This window comes from Pleurodeles waltl, chromosome 9, assembly GCF_031143425.1.
Source record: "Pleurodeles waltl isolate 20211129_DDA chromosome 9, aPleWal1.hap1.20221129, whole genome shotgun sequence".
NCBI classification, from domain to species: domain Eukaryota; kingdom Metazoa; phylum Chordata; class Amphibia; order Caudata; family Salamandridae; genus Pleurodeles; species Pleurodeles waltl.
The window spans coordinates 67,727,002-67,749,134 of NC_090448.1; the positions used below are offsets into that span (position 1 = coordinate 67,727,002).

At 45.2% G+C, this 22,133-nt stretch overlaps 1 protein-coding gene across 3 annotated transcripts in view; it reads left to right on the forward strand.

Annotated features, from left to right (window-relative positions):
- The window catches only part of TMCC1 (transmembrane and coiled-coil domain family 1), a 422,180-nt gene that overhangs the window by 341,304 nt on the left and 58,743 nt on the right, over positions 1–22,133 (forward strand). The gene's annotated exons all lie outside the window — the stretch shown is intronic.

Genomic DNA, 22,133 nt, shown 5'->3' on the forward strand with positions numbered 1-22,133 from the left:
TGTGGTGGACGCTATTTAAACATGCAGCAAAGGCTTTCTTGCACTCAAACAGTAGGCGCACAGATGCTTATTATGGGGTCCTGCAGATGCACCCCAAGTGTTGGGCATTGGGCTGTTGATCCCTCTTTGCTTCCCTCTCCCTGTAGAGATGTATACTAAATATCAGGTTTGGGTTTTCATGAAGATCCTTGACAGCGGCGCCTGCAGGTGATCAGCTGAATGGTGCTGTTTGGTACATGCCTACCACTGATGTGACATTGATGTTCTCACCCCTTCTTGGGTAGTTTGAAAGGGGTGCAAGCTTCATGTCACTCTAAACCCTGCCCTGGTGAGAAAACAAAACAGCCCGGAAGAGTGGCAGTTGGGATTGTGGTTGTTAGAAATGGGGTCTCTGGTTGAGTCAGTTTGCACTCTGTCCCAGCAGGGACCCTCACTCTAGTCAGGGTAAGAGAGAGACACACCTGGGATAACCCCTGCTCCACCACCCTTGGTAGCTTGGCACAAGCAGTCAAGCTTATCTCAAAGGCAATGTGTAAAGTATTTGTAAAATCACACATAGTACCACAGTGAAAACATTACAAAAGGACTCAACACCAGGTTAGAAAAATAGCCAAAGTTTATCTGAGGGAAAAAAAGACCAAAATGACAAAACAATCCAACATACACAAGCAACATTGTACATTTTTAAAGTTTAACTTGAATATATCGCTTAGAAACATGAATGCTTCAATTTAGAGTTATTGCGGCATCGTGAAGGAGTAGTTCCCAACAATCTGACGCCAATGGTGCTAGTCACAGGGACCCACCCCCCCCAGGTAGAGTACCTTTGATAATGAAGAAACAAGCTGGTGCACAGAGTCGGGGACGATCTGGTGGGTCAAGATGCATTGGGTGACCTCACGGGGTCTCAGTCACGCCACGGGCTGCTGGCGCCGTGGCTGAGTCGGGTGTCATGGATGTTAGTGACATGGCACTTCAGAACCCACGGAGTCGCAGAACTTTGGTGAGGCTGTGGCAGAGTCAGGCCTGCAGTGTTGGTCAGGATCGTCGCAAACTTTAAAAGAAAGTCTCTGTTGTTCAAAAGATCCTGCCTTGCCATGAGATGCACCAGGGGGTTGGAGACTGCATTGTGTGAGGACAGGCACAGCCCTTCCAGGTGTGTCAGCTCCTCCCTCCACAATCTAGCCCAGTAGACTCATCAGGATATGCAGGCTACACCCCAGCTCACTTTGTGTCACCGTCTAGAGGGAATTCACAACAGCACAATGTTCAGTTCGACCCAGACGTGGCATACAAAAACAGGCAGAGGCACAGAATGGTCAAGATATTTAAAGGCAGTCCCCATGATAACCTATGAGAGATAGGCCTTGCAATAGTGAAAATCCAATTTGGCAGCATTTCACTATCAGGACATGTAGAACACATCAATAGGTGCCTTGCGTTTTAAATACACTGCACCCTGCCCATGGGGCTACCCAGGGCCTACCTTAGGGGTGACTTACATGTAATAAAAGGTAATGTTTGGACCTGGCAAGAGGATGCACTTGCCAGGTCGATTTGACAGTTTAAAACTGCACACACAGTCAATGCAGTGGCAGGTCTGAGATACATTTACAGAGCAACTCATGTGGTTGGCACAATCAGTGCTGCAGGCCCACTAGTAGTTTTTGATTTACAGGCCCTGGGCACCCCAGTGCACTTTACTAGGGAATTACTAGTAAATCAAGTATGCCAATCATGGATAATCAATCACCAATACAATTTAGACAGAGAGTACTTGCAGTTTAGCACTAGTTAGCAGTGGTAAATTGCCCAGAGTATCAAACCAGCCAAAACGAATTGCAGCACAGGGTCCAAAAACAGGAGGTCAGAAGCAAAAAGTACAGGGAAACCACATCAAGAGCTGCCAGGTATAAGAGTGGTTTTGTGGTAAATCGATTTGAAGAGGATGTGTAACAATTAAAAGGCAGACAGTGCTTCTGGGAACAGAGAGTACTTGTTCCAGGGAAAAGGAGGGTGTGTCGTAAAAAAACAACTAAACAAATAGGAGTTTGTGCACGCTTGGTGACCTGCTGCATGGGCTCAGGGAGAACATGGATGTCTATTTTTAAAGGCCTTGCTTGGGATATTTTGGGGTAACCTTTTTAGGGGCTGGTTTAAAAATAATTGTTCTTGGTCTGTACTTGATGGAATGAAATAACTGAAGGGGATGGGAGAGAGCATTATAGGGATACAAAACCTGCAAGGTCATTGAAGTGCACAGTAGCTTCACTCTCTCCTCCCAAAACCCTGTGTTCTTTGTTCCATCTCGTTTCTCATAAGCATTTGTAGGCTATTTCACTACAGCTTTACGCTTATTTACTTTCTTTTGGGCTCATTTATTTGAAGTTGTATAGAGCAGAAACCAAACTCAGCTGGTTACAGGGAGCCAAGTATAGGAAAGGCCTAAATTTAAAAGGTAGGACATACAGTGTTACTACTTAATATCAACTTAATATAATACAGTCAAAATACAAAAACAAAAGGCATCTAATGCTTGATTTCCAGTTCAGTACAGCATCTTCGGGCTAGGTGAAGAAAGAACTGCGGTGCTGCTCTGAGTAGTCTGGCTTTAAAAGGAAGCCAGTTGAGTGACTGGGGCAGTATGTTCAGATCCTCTTGTTGCTAGTACTGGCCCTGCAAGGTCACTAAGGAGCAGCTGTAATCAAGTCTTGAGAGGATTAAAGATTGAACAACCAATTAAAAGTATTCTTGTTGGGGCCAGTCACAGGGCATCCAAGGGCTTTGCAGACAACAAAATAGAAAACACCTTTGAGGAACTGTGGCGCTCCAGGTGGAAATGTGGCCTTTAAAGGCTGCACATAGTTCAAATGATCACAAAACGAAAAAAAGACATTACAGTTCTAAACATTATTAGCCATACTGCTAAAAAAACAAAAGACGCCTGTCTCTTATTAAAACAAAGATAAAATAAAAAGCTTTTTATCCTTAATGCTATACATGAGTTCTGTCTGAGCCGAAGTGTAGATTCAGGCTGGCAAAAGGTTTTGGCAGCGCTTGTGCTCCCTAATGTGCATCAGTCCCACTCTGGTGGCAATAACAGCACCATTGCCCATTCTGTTGTTGGCTTCTCTGCTGAGACCACGTACATGGGAACCACACAGTGCCAGTTATGATTTCTGTTGATACTTGGAATAGATGGCCGAGCACATGAGTTGGTTTCCTCGGTACCTCCGAGCAATTTCCAGGTGGTGAAGAAGTTTAATAATGCAGGACCACTCCGAGCTGGAGATGCCTCTGTTGATGAAAGGCCCTGGGGCCGTTTTCTTCGCGCCCATCAGCTTTACCTCTCCGTTGTTCGTCATCTCGTCACCATGCTCCAAGAGGACCTGGTGGGCGTTCCCTGCCTTCGCGATAGAAATCTTTAAGTTGCATTCCGCTATTATTATGTTTTAATTTGTGTATGTTGGGGGGTGCCCTTCTTCCGCCTAGGTGGCTATAGGAAGATGCAGACCCGATTGAAAACGTTGGTAGAAAAACAACATTTTTAAGAGTTATTCTGATATTAAGCTGGTGTACGAAGTGCTATATGAATTCAGCGAACATACAGCGAGCCGTGGCGCCTGTAACTTTTTTATTTTATTTTATTTTTTTTACTTTTTTTGTGGATGGCCCTTTATGGGGCAAGGCCTCGTAGGTTTGGAGGCTACACGAGTTGCAAGTATGAGGCGGGTATTTTTAGGGAGTCCAGAGTCATGCTGAGCCAGGCTCAGCTGACACCCCTCAGACCCGCTCTGGAAGCTGCGTGCCGGGGTGGGGCTGGCACTGACCCCGACCCCTGCCAGTCTCTGCTGACCGGCATGCTGGCTCTGGCACCCTCCGGCGCGCCATGGAAGCCGCCTCGTACTCCGAAACAGTATGTGTTTTGGTTCCTTTTTGTGTGCCGATTGTAAGTATGGGTGGCTCTGTGTTCGGGGGACCTTCACTGACCCAGTACACAGCGGCTAGAGATGCTTTTCATGGTAGGTGCGGTGGTCTGTAGGCTGGGCCGCAGTCATGTACACAGTGCCAGGCCATGTGCGTGCCTGGGGGATTACATAACACAGCGGCGCTGCCCGCCTCTGGAGGCAAGCCCTGCTCTTCTGTTTCTTGTTCCTTGCCAGCACAAATTCCTCTCTTGGCAGCCAAAGGGGCATTTCTTTGGCTTTCCCAGGCGTCCCCAGTTTGCCAGCTGTTGCAGAAGGCCTCTCCGTGCACCTTTGCCTCTGTTTTACCGCGCAGCTTTGTTTTTCATGGTGATTGCGAGAGTCATGTTCACGTTGTTTTGACGTGTGCGTTATCAGCGGCCTAGTTTCGGTTTTGCGCCAGGCGGTGAATGCGTTCCCGCGCTGCCCTGCGGTGGAATGAAGTTTGTCTACTTTCAGGCAGCAGTGGGTTACCCTACACTGCCCCTGTGGCCCGTTGATGCTGTGTGACTGGGGCAGCAATACCTTATCCACACAGAGGAAAGAGTAGCAATCCGCCCCCACCAGCTAATGACATAACACGAAAAAATACTGATGAATCTCTAGCAGGATCCCACGTTTAATTTAAGAAATCCCTGGCCTCACCCACTTGTCGTGGCATGTGTAGTCGTTTGGCAGCCACAACACCAGAGTATCATTCTACGTGAAATGGTGGACCTAGATGGAGAATCAATATTTTTTTTACTTGGGTGGTCAGATTCTGGTTAAAAATGCTTTCCAGTCGACTGGATTTATTCGAGGTCACTTACAAGAGTACGATCAGTGTTGTAGCTGCCTTGTGATGGAGTGTGCCACAATAACTGCCTAAGGACATTTCTTAAAGCAAGTGTGGGATCATAGTCTAGGGGGTGGGAAACCCATAATAACTCAGCAATATTTTTGTGTTTTTTTGTGTGTGGGCAGCTACAGCCCTGCAAACATGAGTGTTAACCTCCCCACCCCCACCAACGTGGCTTCAACCACACCCTCTTTGAAGTTCTCATGTTCAGACCTTCACTGTCATCCCAGTATCCGTGTGTATGTTCCCTTATCTACAGATATTAACATTAGTCTGTTGTGATATGTCTAAAAACTAAGGTGATGCCAGACCTTCAACATCTTCTGCATCTACTAAAAGGTTCCCGTTGCCATCCCGGGCTGGATTTGGGATTTAGTGCCAAGGTGTGCAATGATATTTTTTCGCAAATTTCTGGTAGTACTTGTAAATTCTGTGCTTACAACCCATTGATCATGAATTCCACACATATGCAATTTCATATAAAAGCAGGGACCTTCCCGACTCATTTATGTTGTGAGGAAAAATGATTGTGTATATATATCTCTGGCCCAGTTGAAAGCATAAGCCGAAGCGCATAGGTCGTTTCTTTTAAATGTGTTTTGCACTCTTTTGAAATTGCATGGTGACACCCAAGGAGAAGCAATAAAATTGATTTATCGAATCATATTGAATTGAGGTGCTGTTTGTGCTTGTGCGCTGGTCTGGAGGAGATGTCGAGAAAATACAGTTTTTTGTGTGTGTGTGTGTGTGTGTGGTGTATTCTGAGCCACAATAGGGCGCAACACAAACTCATTTAATGTTAGCTCACGCCACATCCATTATCAACACCGACTAAGACTCGCACAGAAAAACTGACAGTCTGTGGGAGAAAATAGTTCCTGTGCTCAGAGGTAGGAAAAACTGAAAACTCTGCAAACTGCAGACGGGCAAATCGGGATCCGTGCAAGACGTGGCTTGCATAATAATAATGTTAACAACTTGGTCCTTCCATCCTTGGGTCTCCACCTTATGGTCCCTTTTTAGCTGCGGTCTTTTCCTGTAGTTTTTTTGTACGGCAGAGTTGCAGTGGGTGTGTGGGCTGCGTCTGCCCAAATGATTGCTCACACTGCAGCATGCATTGTTTAGAAGTTGTCATTGCCCTTGTTAAGGGCATGTTACCCAGTACTATGAGTGTTGTGTGTGGGCGTGTGTATCTCACTCCTGGGACACCCTTCCCAGTTGGACCGATGCTCTGTCTTCAGTTATACTTGCTTTCCTCTCTCTGGCTCTATCTGTGCATATCAGAGTTTGGAAGCACACCTGAGAGTCCTTCGTATTACAGCACGTTTCATAACCCAAGTCGCCTTGAGAGCAGGAAGTTTAGCATGTTCTTTTTTGCTGTACCCTTGTTGGTGTTTTTCCATGGCTCGTGTTACAGTTGCTGTTTCGCGCTGTGGTTATGCAGTATCCGGTAGTTGTGGGGTTGAGTGCTGTCACTGTAGCCTGATGCAATCCTCTGGGCGCTGGAAGAGAGGTACTACGGATGATGGCCATTACAGCTTCTAGGGAGGACAAGCATGCTCTTCCTGACAGGCAGAGTCCTTCATCCCTGGGTGTTACACTGGACAGAGCACTTCACATGTATTGCAAATGTGACTCACATTTGGAGGTTGAGAGGACACCAGGCAGGTGTGGTGAGAAGAGCTAGAACCACTGTTTCTCCCTACAGGGTTCTGTTCTATGCTTGACTGCCAGAGGCTCTATAGCACTCTCTTGCAGACCTTTCAGTTGTTGAAGAACTTTGTCCCCTCCCTCCACCTGTTTCCCTGACGTCACTATCCACGTTATTATTGATGTCAGATGTTGTGCATCATCAGTTCCTATGCTTATTAGTTGTCTCATCTAGGGATTATAAAAGCATGAGAGCTTTGACTGGTCTCATTTCAGGTATCATATGGTTCTTTGTAACATCATGGTTGAAGGATCACCAAAGGACAACATCTGCTTACGTGATGAAGCAAAACCGACAAGTATAGCTTGGTGGTGTCTGAGAGGAGTTGGGCTCCTGCAGAATGTTTTGCCTGGCCTGTGGAGTTTACATCCTGCTTAGAGCCTTCGGCGTCAGTGTATGATTTGTTGAGACCTTGAATGGACTCCATTGTTCTTGCCATGGAAGATCACTACAGGTGACAGACCATTCTCCCACAAGTCTGGTTTCTGCACGCAGAGTACATTACTCACCAGTGGCCGCCTGGCTTGTAGTGCTGATATGCAGGCTAAGAATTTCCCCTACGTGTAAATGTGCTTCTCGGAAGTGCCAGTCTGATAGTCTCTTCTGCGCAGATTTCCAGTCCCTTGAGAACCTCAGTGTCATGAGTGATTCATAATGAAACCGTGAAGATCATATACACTGCTTTCCCACTTAAGGGAATAAAAAGAAGGCAGGGAGTCCAAAAAGGGCTACGTGTTCTCAGCGTCAGACTGAAAACAGCAGTCAGCACTCCAGTGTGGAAGCCTGCCCTGGCCCTATGCACACCATTCTCTAGAATGGTATGCCTCGCCTACAACAAATGCCTTCACCTGTCAGCACCGATCTAGCTACAGAGCAATATCCCACTCCACCAAGCCTGCTGTCCTATCTGGTCTGCCCATGCCAGCACCCAATAGCCCACTGCAAGTCAAAGAGAGGCAGGCATTCCTCAATCACACCCCTGGCCATGGTACGACCACCCCTTCCAGCCAGTTTAACATTCGCAACCTTTGTAATACCCTCTGCCTTATGCATTTGAGAACAAAATGAAAAACCCACCTTGAAGTAACGTGGGCATGGTAGCATAGCAAGTGTAGACCCAAGCAAAAGACCTGCAATGGGGGGAACAAAGGGGATCCCCTTAACTGCCACTAACCTACAGACTACGAGTAACTTGCACCAAAACTATGCAGTCACACTACCCTCACAACCCATTACCTAACCAACAGAAATTAAATGACAGAAAATAAATGTCTGTGAAAATATAATCTGTGCCAGAATCTGCTCCAAACAACTTGCAACCTGTTCATGCAGCAGATCTTTCTCTCCCTATTATTCATTCATTCAGATATGCAAGGAAATAAAGGGCTCCTCTAGCCGCACGAAGACCTGTGCACCCCAGAGTAACATAGCCCTGCATACGCCAAGGCTTCTTTTTTTTTGTTTGTTTTTTTAGAGATGGTTGGAAAGTAGCCCTTCACTGAGAGTTGGTCTGCTGAGTTCAGGGGATGTCGGCTGAGACCAGTGGGAAGTGCACTCTGGTCTTGTCATAGAACTGTCGTAGGCCAGATGCTGTCAATGGCTCTGTTCCACACCTGACAAAACAGAAATGATGTGTGTCAGTTTAGCTCTCTTTACAAACGATGAGGATACGTCCAGTGGGGATGTTCCTAACACCACGAGGAGGTCTGAGAATTCATTTAAAAAGGTTGTGTGATATAAAGTGCAAGAGGACAGGATGGCTTTCAGGTTTGTGCGAATGCCCCTACTTACTAATTTGCGACGTTTCACATTCCTTGCATTCACACCTGTTACTTGTGTGTATATCCCGACGTTCTGGCATGGATCTGGTCCGCCTGGCGCTACTCTTGCTTGAATTAAAGCATGATTCCTTTTGGTGAAGGAACGAAGATAAACAGTGCTTGGACAAGCCAGCCCTGAGGCTGCCATTTTACAGGTAACTCAGGAAATCGCAGCCTGGGCTTTGTGGGTGGGCTTTGCACCAGGAGAACATGGCCACACTGGAGGGTGGGGGTTCTCGGTGACAGCTGGGGTGTTAGGGCAGGCGGAGCCCCAAATCTTTGCCTCGCTAGGTATACGTTAATCTTTTGAAAACCTGGTATGGGTCCATGGCCTCCTTGACCTACGCTGAACACCCCGTCTTGGATTTGATAAAATGAATCTGTGAGGGCTCTACCTCAGTTGCCTGGGTGTGGAGAAGGTGCCTCCGTGTGTGTTTCAGACTCGAGGATGGTAGCCCGTGGGGTTGCTGCCTCGAGTGTGAGGCTATTATGCCCCTTCCTCCTGCCGCCACCGAGCGCCCATTGCCCCAGCAGGGGCAGCGGGTGAGATCGCTCCATCACTTGAGCCTTCTCTGAAACACCGGTGCTGCCGGCGCCGAGATCCCAGCGCGCACCTGCGGATGAGTGATCCGTCAGCCGGTGACCTACGTCGCTCCTTCGTGCAGCCGCCGATCTATTTTTATTTCAGTTTTATGGATATAAAAATAAGTCAGCTATTTCGTGCTGGAGCACTGGCGCCACCTGCTGCCCGCTCGAGAAATGCAGCCTCTTCGCCACCATCACAGCCGTGGCTTTTGTGCCAACTTGTCATGTCCAAGATCTAACAATTTCGTATCGCTCCAGTCAAACTGCATTCCTTCTGGGTAACTGGTTGAGCAGCGATCACGGCCAAATCCAGTACCAGCCCACCGTTGTTACTATCTTAAGTTAAGATTGTCTCACGATAGAACATTTTGCTGATCACAGAGATGGGCTTGTGTTTAAAAAAAATATGTAATGCTCATTACTTCTGAACTTTCGATTCCCTTTCCATGCTTTTGCCCAAAGAAAAACCTGTAGGTTACCCAGGCTAGACCTATTGGCTTTGCCAGTGATTATTTACTTGTTTAATTTCTTTTGGCTAACAAGATTTGACTCAGAAGAGCTCTGGCAGGGCTGTAATGTGGGGTTCTGTAGGTAGCCAGGTCAACCCTGTAGGCCTTGTGCACAGGGCAGAGGTCCTTCAACTCGACCTTTACTTCAAGTGGAGCCAATGGGAGGATTTCAGCGGAGGTTTGATGTGATCTCGAACATTTTAGATTACGAGCTAGCCTCACCCCTTCAGTTCTGCACTCTCAGCCTGTCTACGAGCTTGTTTGTGGAGGTCCAGAACACACACTGTCACATTAGTCCAATTTGACCATAACTAAAGCTCTAGTTACTTCCACTCTGTCGTTCGTTTGGGAGACCGGAGTAACGAGCTGCAAATGTGTTCATTTAACCCCATGTTGATTTGTGGAGAGACGGATAAGTTAGCACCATGTAAAACACCCGGGTTTCTTCTTTTCCAGGGTAAATTAGTTGTAAGGCTTTGGCAGTCAGTCGCTTGAATGGGAGTGGGCTGTAGCCTGGACAGTTGGCGACCAAGGACTTGTGTGTTTTTCCCTGTTGAGACACAGTTAACTGTCGCTGAACCGGTAATACATGCGCTCCAGACAAGCTCTGTATTTGACCATCTGAATCGTTTTCCTTACCTACATAATTTGATGTCACCAGAATGCATCTGAAACTCCAGTTTTTATGTATTTAGTGCTCTAGGGGGCACCAATATTGTACAGTAAAAACGAGAGGGGGGCAAGGGTGATCCTTGGGTGACCTGACAAGTGCAGCAGTGCTATTCTAAACCGAGGGTGGTTGTTTAGGAATGATTGATTCCAGTTAAGGGCAATCTTTGTAATTCCAGCACACATTTGAAATCTTTTGCACAGTGGGGAAAATCATCTGTATCTTGTGGTGCCAAGAGGCTGAGTGTAATTTATTTATTTATTTTTGCTGTTTTATGCATCACAAACTCAACCTAAGGGCTTTAGAGCGCTTTACCTGAGCACCAATTAATCAGTTACATTACAGAAGGCCCGATTCCTGTTTTTATTAAGGCACGGGGAGATTGTGATTTGTCCAGAAACACAGGATGTTGAGGTGACTCAGGGACTCTAACCTGGTTCCCCAGTTCCATAGTCAACAGCTCTGGCCGTAACTCCATATTCCCTCTGTTATAGTGATAGTGCAAAAAGGATTGCTTGTTTCTCTTCGTATAGAGTTTTGATAGGTTCCTCCCAAATATTTGCAATTGTTGATCTGTGCCTCTTGTCTGATTGGCTATCACGAAGAGGGTTATTGTATCCTTGCACAACTGTAGTATTCTTGTTATTTTTTTCTCCAACATCTGCCTTTAAATAAGGCAGGGAAAATTGGTCTCGAGTTGGCTACAATTATTAGATCAACTGAAGATTTTTTAAGAAATGAGGGACATGTTTTAAAAACACATGGGCAATATCCTCAAAGATGTAGGGGTTGAATATTCATCGTCTGAGATAGGATAATTTCTTGGATTAGATATGCTGAATATGGTTCTGTCAGCATGTTGGAAACATTGCTTCTTCTGGTGGCTGAGTTGAATGATAGCGAGGATTTAAAGTTCGTGCCAGTGCTCAGTGCTGTTTTGAGTCTTTGAAATTCTGGATTTGAGGAAGGTGTGTGTTTTCTAAGGTTCTTTGGAATTACTCGTCTCTGGTCTGTAGTGCTTCTGGTTTGTTAGTTTGTGGAAGATACTAATTATCTCTTGATTGATTGTAAGCTTTATTTATATGCTTTGCATAAAATTCATTTTGTGCTCGTTCAATGTCTTTGTGGTACCCTCTACTGTGAATTTTCCACCGAACTCTGTCGGATTGTAGGGAAGTTTGATGCCATTTGCTTTCTGGGCGGCAATCTTTTGTTGTGGGTTGAGTAATTCATGTTTATACAATTTACTGGTTGATTTGTTTTCTCCATGTTTTCCCATTTTATTGAAGGTATGATGACTAGGGTCTCAAGAGTGTTTTGGTTAAAGGAATGTTGTTTCCCAGGATCTCAGGTCCTAAAAGCTGGACTTAATTGGACAAAGCAGAAACTTCATGGAAGGGTCTACTTAGATTTTTGGTAAAACGTGTATTCACTGACATGAGTTTTGAAGTGCTGCAGGAGGGAGAAGGGTGCTGTAAATTTGAGAATGTCAGATTTAGGTTTTATGTGCTATTCTTTGTTTTAATGTTGTAAATATACGTTCAAGAGGAAAACAAGCAGCCTATCTGGGTTTCCTAATTGGTTAAACCCAATCGCCGACATATGTATGCATGTGTCTAGATATATTTATTTCCAGGGATATCAACCCTTAGGTTGAAGTCTCCCTTTAATACGGTTTTTCAGGTTACTGCCTGAAGATTCAGTTAAGCGACCCAGTGCTTCTTTAGGAAGAATTTGTACAGCCTACCATGAAAGAAGCAGTAGGGTTTACTAAGCTTTTGATTTTTAAAGGATTTGTGACGTGGGATTGAGATTTCATTTCAATAGTAGTTATGTTGTTCAATATTAAATATACTCCTCCACCCCTTATTTTCGTTTCCTGCTTTTTGCAGAGCATTCCCGGGAGCGTTTAATCCATAGGAATACTTGCATTATATCCAACCCCTGTCTCTGATGTGATGGCAGTTTGCTATTATTATTTTGGTAATCAAGGATGATGTCCTGAATTTCCAGAGAATGTTTAGCCATTGACTTCGGGTTTATAAGGGTCACTGTTAGTTGAAATTGATAGTCTTCTCTGACATTAAGAAATATGTTTAGATCTATCTCTTAGACGGTTGTTGGAGCGTCCTAGAGGGAAGGCCTGTTTTTAGCATGATGGAGTTGAGCAGCTGGGGAGGCAGATCATGTTTATTGTGTTAGATGGGATGAGGCAATAGGCACTACTCCGAAATAAGGAACTCTGATAGATTAGATGTATACTGTATTGACTGATTTTACTAAAGGGTTAGTTGCATTGGACAATTGTGATTGGAGGTTGAAGATATTAGTTTAGATTTTGAATGTTGTTTTGCTCTTCGATTTTCCATCTTTAGGCTTTTGAACAGTTGTTTCTGAGATGGATTTGAATCTCTTTGGTTCTTCCCATTACACATGACACCTTCATGAAATGAGATTGTTTGAAGGTGGTTGTTATAAATGCCAGTGTGGTGGCAAGGTGAAGTGTGAGAGGAGAAGCTTACTCTTGTTTTAGGTCTCTTGAAGCCCTGCTTTTTTTGGGGTGCCCTTAACCAAGGCATGTTGTGGTTTGTAAGTTGACAGGAGTGAGTTTGAGTGTTGGCAGGCCAATGAGGTACACACACTTTCATTTGGACAGGGCGTCTGGTGGTTTGAGAGGCTGGTAATGAGATGTGGTTGGCTGATAAGCAGGTAAAGATTGGTGTGCATGGTGAATTTTAACATTGTTGTAGGTGGGCCAAAGGCCAGGGTAAATACTTTAAATAAAAGCCTCTGTTTGCTTTGTAGGCAGCCCACCTTTAGTCAGAGTGGCTGGCGGGTGCGTATCTTGGGATGTTGAGGAAACATTTTGATTACTTCCTGAAATGTAGCTGAGATTTGAGGGCTGCTCTGGACGTCCTTTGTCTCTTCATCTCAGCATGTATGGATATTCAGGCGATTAGGCTTAATTAAGAATTTGATGGAAGGATTGGTAAATGGTTTTGTGGGCTGCCAAATGGATAGTCCTTTTTCCTTCCTCATTGGAATTTAGTAAATAAGATCTTGTTGAACATGGGTAGAACACAAGGTACACTCAATACTCCAAAAGATAAGCTTGAGTGAAACGTGTATAGGCCCTTGTGTCTTTATGTCTTTAAAAAAAAAAGTGGCTCATGGTCATCCCAGTCTTCTGAGATTAGCGTCCTTTCTAGAGCCTTCGTGGCTTGAAGGCGCAGTACAGGTCCAAAGAACCCTGGAGGGAACAACATGCAAAGTTCCTTGGCTTGGAGAGCCTGCCCTTGTTCTGTAAAACTTTTAGGCGCTTGTTGGCAGTTTACCACTTTGTCTGCCTGCAAACTCATCTGTTAGCGTCAGATTCACTCCAAAGGTACTGTTAGTGGGTTGCCCACTCATTTGGAATCTCTTAAGTAGATCCCATGCAGACGCTCCACGGTGACTGTGTTCCCAGCTGCAGCACTTCTGTTGTAAGGATGTTGGCCGTCCAGAGCCGGACCTTGAGTATGCCATATGGTCTTGTGTGACTTTTGGCCCAGCTGATAAAGTAAAGCAATATGGCTATCTCTAAATCAGGGTGCAACGACAGGAGTGTATAAGACCACACCTGAGTGCAGGTCTGCATGCTCCACTTTCTGCTTGTAATATTTCATAGAGAGATGTCCTTTGTTGGTGATGCTGGCTGCTATTCTGAGATCAGGCTATATTAACCAGAATTGCCTGTGTTAAGCATTTTCAAAACATTGCTGTTGCCTGGTGACATGCACGCTTACTCGCTCTCTCTCACTCACACTCACTCACTCTCTCTCTCTCCCTGTACGCTGTGGTGCACAGGACTGACCTTTGCGACATGTCAGAAGCACAGGCAATTGTGACAGTGCTGTGAAAAATTTGATAGCTCTCCCAAAGCAGTAATGAAAAACTACTCTAACGCTCATACACTGAATGTAATCATCATTTTAGTGGGTTATAATGTGCAGCACTACTTTTATCACATTACCCAAATTGATAAAAACTTAAGGGTCAAATAGAATGCCTAAATGAAAGCTTTGACACCCCCCTCCACCGTAACACACTGACTAGGAGCGCTGTACATTTAATGAAACATGTTGGATTCCAGTGGAAGTGATGGGCGGTTCTGCACAGTCTGTGGCAACAGATGATACTATGTAAGATTCACCTGTAAAAGAATTGTAGAGCCAGAGGTCTGCACAACACTGAACAATGACTTCATGTACCTTTTCACTAGAAAGTCTTGAAGGATCCTTTTAGCCAAATAGAGCTCCAGTTCATGTCAATAATAAATGCAAGGGTAGGACACACGTCATAGAAATTGAACTCAACAGTACACAGAATTTGCGTAAACCCTGCAGATGGTTGGCTTCTGGTACGACCATAAAAGGGAAAACCAACACAAATCAATGGAGAAATCTTTATCGCCGTGAGATGTTTCCTCACGTTGGACCATGCCCTGCTACAAGAGAAATGTTGCAACTGTCGGAAAAAAACAACTTTGAAGCTGTAAGCAAGACTGGTATAGCAGCATCTAAGAAATGCTGCTTTGCCCTAAGAAACTGATAACCAGCATGAAGAACACGTAGAGGAATTACAACGGTCCAGTTAAATAAAAAATTTACAAACGTATCTTCAGTAAGCGTGAATACATATGCATGATGTAGATGTGATGACAAGCAGCAGTGAGTTCCGGTGCAAAAAAAATAACGTGCCAAAAAAAAAATCTGTATCTTGGCGTTAGATACACTTGGAGCTGAATATGAAGCTGGCACTGGTGTAACATGCAACATCGGATGCCCATCTGACTATTGAGATTACACCAAAACCCCAATTGACCCATCGAAGATTGATTTGTTTCAGTCCGGTGTCCGGACTCCGGTTACTAACCAATGTCCTATGCATATTATGCTGCCCGTCAGAAGTAAACTGCGTGTCCTTAGAGGGGAAGTATCGGTTTCCTTTCTTCTCTGTAACATCACAGCCCAGCACGTGTGACTAAAGGTGGTGACATGCAGTCTCTTTGACGCTTTGTCATGAAAAAAAGGTTTCCGACTCCCTTCCAGGGCCTTGGGAAACTCAGAGACTGATGACAGTCTGCATCCCTAAAGATGCTCATTCGCTTGCACGTAGGCACAGTGAGTGCCTGTGCAGTCACAGATCGGTGAAGATATCAGCATTCTTCTACGTTAGGACATCATTAGGCCCACAGTGCACCCCCCACGGTGTGTATGCAATGTTGGGAGCCACACCGTCCTGCAAATGGCTTCTTGATGGCAACCATTCCTCTCTGGCTTCTTGGTGGCAACCATTCCTCTCTTGCTTCTTGGTGGCAACCATTCCTCTCTTGCTTCTTGGTGGCAACCATTCCTCTCTGGCTTCTTGGTGGCAACCATTCCTCTCTGGCTGCTTGGTGGCAACCATTCCTCTCTGGCTTTCGTGTGTCACAGTAATTGCTTAATGGTTTAAAGTTCGTGGCACGGCGCCGAGCCCACCAAACAACTACCCAACTCTGCGTTTCAGACATTCCTATTATTATTTACATGCTTGGAAGTCATGTGTCCCTCGGTGTCTGTGTCAACCTAACACTTTCCAACAACGCTTGCATGCCGGCTCTGTTCGTATGACACACTTGTTGCATTGTCTGATCCTCTACAGGTCACTGGCCAGTTTGTTCCAGAATGAATAGTCATTCGTGGGGCACCGAGAAACCGCATAGGCCTTATGGCAAACAACCTGCTGAGCACACACTGCACTCAGGACCATGAATTCATCCCCTTCCCATCACCTGCAGGGAAGTCTAGGTTTCTGCGTGCGAGGTTCCTGCTGGATCCCAGTTGGTGCATCTTGTCTCAGCCATTCCTTCTCATTGGCTCTTTTCCAGAGTGCACTGTATTATTGCGAGTATTGATTTAGATTGAGTGTTTCACTAAGGTGTTCGTCCCATTATCGCTACCCATGGACTTAGCCGTGCATGCCTTCCAACTTGGTTTTGTGGGCGCTGGCCCATAGCAACATAACATCCCTGCCCTCTCCTCCGTTTCCAGCATGCCATTGGTTTTGCCCTCCTTTCCACGGTGCCTCAATGAGACGGGTCAGGAAGGAGTGTGCTCCTCCACTGCTTGCACCACTGGACTTACCCATGTGTGTCACCAGTCCTGCCTTCCTGAGGTGAGTCCCATTACAATCCTGCTCCGTAAGGTGTGTCGTTCCACTGCTGCCACGGAGCCCCTGGATCCAGCCATGCATGATGCACGCTACTGATTTGCCCTGCTGGGCACAGTGCTGTAGTAAGCCTGCTCCGTAAGGTGTGCAGTTTCCACTGCTTTCGACGTCAAGGCCTGGCCACACATTTCATCAGGGCTGTGTTTCTGGTTGAAATACCAGTATAATCCTCGCACATCACTCCAGTGCCAAACCCTTCTCTTGGATGTACAGTACTTACGGTCCTTGCACTCCTTGAGGCTCCTGCCAAGCATTGTGTGCATGTCAGCTGTTAGGTGCCTGCTTTGCTGTATGTTTTTTCATTAAACACTGCATGTGAGCATTCATGCTGCTTCAAGTGGTGTTGGTTACCAAAGCATAGCCATTGGCGCTCTTGGGGACATTTAAATGTTAGCTAAGTAACTTCTGAACTCCATTTTGTAGCATATCTTCATTGTGTTGTTTCAAAATACAAAAGGTAGTATGGAGTAGAGATGCACACGTCTGTAAGACAGTACCCGTGAGGTGGCTGTAGGCTACCAAATCTTGGCATCTGGACTCTGAAGCAAAACGTCCAGAGACTCTGAAATCCCCACTCGCCCCTCCATATATTTACCCATCAACATCTTACTTTCACTCCTCATGCAGCCCCTTTCCCCACACACTTTATCCCACACATATACACATCTTACCAGAAGTCATTCCTTATCCCCTACCTCAACTCCGTATATACACACACGTATACACATTGCCCCACTCACATCACTTGCATCCTCTTATACACACCTCACACCATCGCTCGTGCACACACCATACCTCTGCTGGTCTTCATTTTACACATCTCACCAAGTTATCTTATTATTTCACCTGTCTGCAAACTAGCCTGTAACTACGCCTGCCGCTGACCTCACTTGTTTCATCATTTAGCTGACCAACTTCATCACCTGATGGACCTCGATTCGGCAAACTCTCTTGTCTGCCCTGTCTCCCCCCAGCCCTCGATCCAGCTGCCACAAGCATACCCACCTAATTTTACCTACCTTCAACCCAGCAGCCGAATCCTAGTGGTTAGAGACTTGATTACCAATGCTATCCGCATGCTTGCTAATTGCTCTCAAAACAGACTATGATCTTGAGGGTTCAGCCACATTCCCATCCTGAAAAGCATGCTGCGTATGCTAGTGAGACCAGTGCCTGTCCCCCCTACCCTTATGTTCACGGCTAAGCTGGCCTATTGTTGCTAACCCGTGACCACTTCAGTGTCCAGAATCTGCACACTCCCAGAAAGCATAAGGACATAAAGCTAGTGTATGTGCATGTGATGGCATCACAGTCTAGTACCTGGTCTTTTTTGTGCCTTCTTTTTTCTCTCGAGACCTATAGATAAGGAACTGATATATCAGCATTTATTTTGAAAAAATGGTGCAACCCAGGGACCCGAGTAAGTGAATAATGTAACAAAAGAAATGTTTTGGTCCCTTTGAGGGAAGTCAACAGCCAAATACCTCATGGCCCTTCTTGCTGATATATCAGTGTTTTGGTCCCTCTGGGGGAAGGATATGAATTAACCTCCACGACAATGGTTGTACCATAAAGAACTTTCTGTACCAATTAAGTTTGTGAGTAATATATCACATTTATTAGAAACTTAAAATCAACAATTTAAAGTAAAGTAACCGAGGTGATCCTGTGTAATGGCGCAGTGTGAGTGAATTATGTGTTAGTATAAGTGTTGCAGTACTATTTACATGAAAACTAAAACCAAACTGTGGTTAAATACATGAGGTCTCAAATAAGCGCCTATAACCATAGGTACTGTGAGCCTGCTGAATTTTTCAAAATTCAATCCCCAATTTCTAATACAATGTTGACGTTTCAACCCCAATCAAAGAAATTAATTCAGGCAGGTCATCATCAGGACAGAATATTGAAATAGGAAGCACCGCTGTTTGATTATACTCACACATCTTAGTTGTGTTAACAATAAAACTATACCAATTCGCCTTCCATCTCATGATAAGAGACAAAGAAAGGCTGCTCTTAGAAGCAGAGGTCTGGAGGTGAAACCCCAAGAGTTCCAGTAAAGCAATACAATAGAAAAACGTTCTTTACCTAGAAGTTTATGGGATGTGTGGAAAAGTCTTTCGACGGAAGTGTCAATAAAAGTTCTAGGACAAAAATAGGGTGCGGTTGTTGTCACTGACCAATTTGAACAGTAAACCCCACGAAGATTCTGTCTCGCATTGGCACATGAAAATGGGCGCAGTGGACAAATTGCCTTCGGATACTGTCTTTCTGTTGAAAACCAAGGCTGCTTGCAATCTGACCTGGCCAGTTTCATTGGAGGGGTAACGTCTGCGCCTTTAATTGTGTTAAAAAAAGATTAGAAATCTCAACATCCCAGTCCCTTCATATACTGGATTGTGTGTGCGTTTTTTTTTTTTTTTTTACATCGCTGCTATTTGGGATATTCAGAATGGCCCTCTGTAAACAACTCTTCTCGGTCTCTGCCATATTTGTATGGTTAATTGATTCCACATAATGCCACTAAATGCCTTCTTTAGTTGAGCTCTCACATGATTCTCTAATCTTGCCAATATTACGAGCCGTGCAAGACTCGTGGGCTCCTTGGTGTTTTGAAATCCCAACCCTTTTTCTTGTTCTCTTTTTTTATGTCACACTCAGGCGACTTTGCACAGTAAACAAGCATTTGCAATGCAGTGGGTCTTGCCTTTGCTCGAGTTAGAGCTATTACTGTATATTCCTAACTGTACTTTTCTTGCCACATTAAATGAAAAGTGAAACAGTTGACATAGTCAAGCCTATTCAAAGCTCCACGCAGCCATGAGCGTGAGTGCAAAGGAGAAACACAAAAGGAAAAAAATGTTGCTCACAGTCAAACGTATCAGCAAATGTGCAATTATCCATGTAACATGGTCGATAGCCAAGGCGGTAACAAAAGTGCCCCAAGGAGAAACGTAAAGCATTCACCAATGATAAAGGATTTTTGAAAGGCAAGCCCATGAACAAGGGATAGGGATGGATGTGCGGTGGGCGTGGTTTAAAGCCCACAAAGATTACAACAGTCAGAGCGCCTGCGCGCTCCACCTAAAAATATCTTCTGGTGAACAAAAGTGACCCGTCTTTGCAAGTCCTGCGCAACAAATGCAATTAGGAAGTGGACTTCCAGGGCAGAGAGTACCAGTGCGGCAAGGTTTCCTTCCTTCGTCTTTATAGCAAGCTACCAGCCTATCATATATAATGAAGATTTCTCAGCACAAAGGCTGCCATCTAACGCTGCCCTGCGTCTCCACGATTGCCATGCTATTGGGTGGTGTGTTCTGTGGAGTTACTGCTGGGCATGCTTACTGAGCTATCGGGGCACCTCGGAGAACAAGCCATCCACATATCCAAGGCTAGCTTTTGCTGAAACCAAACTTTTTCAGACATCACAGCCGGATCCAGGCGGACAGAGAAAGTGCATGTCCGTGTAAAGGTGGAAGACTGTTTTCTCATGTTCACTGACACAGCAGCCACTGGCTCACTCAAGGAACATTGGCCACGAACGTGGCAGAACATTGTGCTGGGCGACATTGCTATATGCCAGAATCATCTGCAGGCGTGGTGCAGTTCAATATAATAGACATCTTGATAGATAATTTAAGCACCGGGCGACCTGGACTGAAGAAAATGGCCTTGTGGTTACAGAAGGAAGTGACGTGTCGTTTGACGCAAGTGCCTATGTAGAAGAAGAAATCCTGTGATTGACGTTAGCCGGGCTGTAAGAATTGAGTGGAGCAGGAGTAGGTTACCTTCCAATGCCAGTGACCACTGACCCAGAGCTTTCGCCGTTTCTACATGGAGTTCATCACGAATCTGGTAATGTCTGAACCTAGTTATCAAATGTACTTGTTTTAGTGAGGCTGAAGTAGCTGGATGAACCATTTTAGAGTCCACTAATCACTACTGAAAGGGTATGAGTTGCTCGATCCTCAAACCCCTCTCCAAACATCAGTAGACGAGGCCAACATCACTGGTGAAGACAAACGTGGACAAGGGAATGGGGAATCTATAACTCGGTGCCTCAGCCAATCCATGAATATAGCATGAGGGTTCTCTGCCACTGGGCCTAGGCTCGCTTCTCAAGGTGCGATGGGTCTAGTGGTGAGTCTATTACGCTGTACTTGAACACAAGCATGGATTGTGAAGGGAAGTGTCCAGATGGTGAGTGTGTTAGAGATCTTTTTCTAATCAAGTCATGAATAATCAAAGGAGCTTCTGAGTTTTATCCGAGTGAGGTATGGTGTGGGTGTACATTACAGTAATTGTAGAGGTGGTACCTGATCTTATCCATTACAAGTGCTGCCGTTGATGTCCCTGAGGGTGGACTCTCCTACGGAAGTAGGGTGAGTGGATGGTAGGTAGTGCTTGTGCCTCTCTGGAAATAGGTTGTTTGGGAGACTTTTTGTGGTGGGCTAGCAGCAGCGGTAGTGCTCCTGCTACTGTGTCTGATTCTAGCTGTGGTTGGCTAAATGAATGTCTGTGCATGAAGCTCATCATGTATGGTACAAGAGGACAGGTAAGCCATTGCACCTGAGCAGTGCATTGGTGTGACTTGCCACTTGGTGCTATTGATGCAGTGGGGTTGGGGGGGGGGGGGGGTATGCCTGCCTTTGTGTCTGTACACTGTTGTATATGGTGTGCGAGGCATACCTATGTCACGGTGCCTTAATCCACCATTGCTGATATTTTTAAAGAGGCATCCAGCCCCACTATGGCTAAATTGCGTCTTTGGGGTGTGGAGGGGGGGGGGGGCATAGGTGGTGGTCATGGGTGGTATGCAGAAGAGGTATGCCGCAGAACCTGAAGCCTGCTATAGGTGACATGAGGGGTGCCCATGTCACTGTGAATGAACCTTGATGGTGACAGTTCTCCAAACCTGATCCCTTTTGGGGAATGTGATGGTGAGAGAAAGGTGACAGTTTCCAGCTTTTTTTTTTAATCAAAAAAACATATACAACTTTACGTGACCATTACCACTTGCCAAAGTCGGTGCAGCTACAGCGATCCTATTACCTGTGTAGGCATGATTTGGATGACACTCGCCTATGATATTTATGGCGCCATGATGGTTTTTATCACATATTTTAATTTTATAAGGGCAGTCCATGTCCATGTCTGGCGGCTTCGCAGTTCAGATTCAGTAAGTAAAGTGCCCCAGAGTTTTTAGCTCATATACTTGGCACAGTTTTTGTTTTGTTTAGTGCACAAGGGTTGAGTATTTGAGTAGCCAGTGGCGGTGCAGTACTTTTAGGTTTAAAGCCAAAAGACCAAGTGTACAGACTTGCACAGGATTGTGCTGATGATCTGCAACACCACGTGAAGGTGCTGCGTTTTAATCTCTCTGTGGAAGAAGTTAAATTCCTGAAGTTCGGGGTACAGTTAAAAACTGGGCTGTTTAATGAACAATGTTTCTTGATGTCATGTCACTTAAAATTCCTGTTTTTCAGTGACAGGACACCTTTTAGTAATTACTCTCTACAAATGTCCCAAATAAATAAAATAAAACACAGAGAATGTTTGATTGACATTAGCAAGATTTTCTTTGGAGGGCATAAGCAATGTTTTGTTTCTCGACTCTACCTGTAGTCCACTCCCCAGCCACGGACTTTGTACTTATGGACCACGAGTCAATGTGTGGTGATGTCATGGTATATCTGAAGGGGCTTTGGTAAACAGTGGCTGGATCTTGGATACTTCCGTTTTGAAGATATTTAGTCACTATCTTTTTAATATGTGCTATTTGT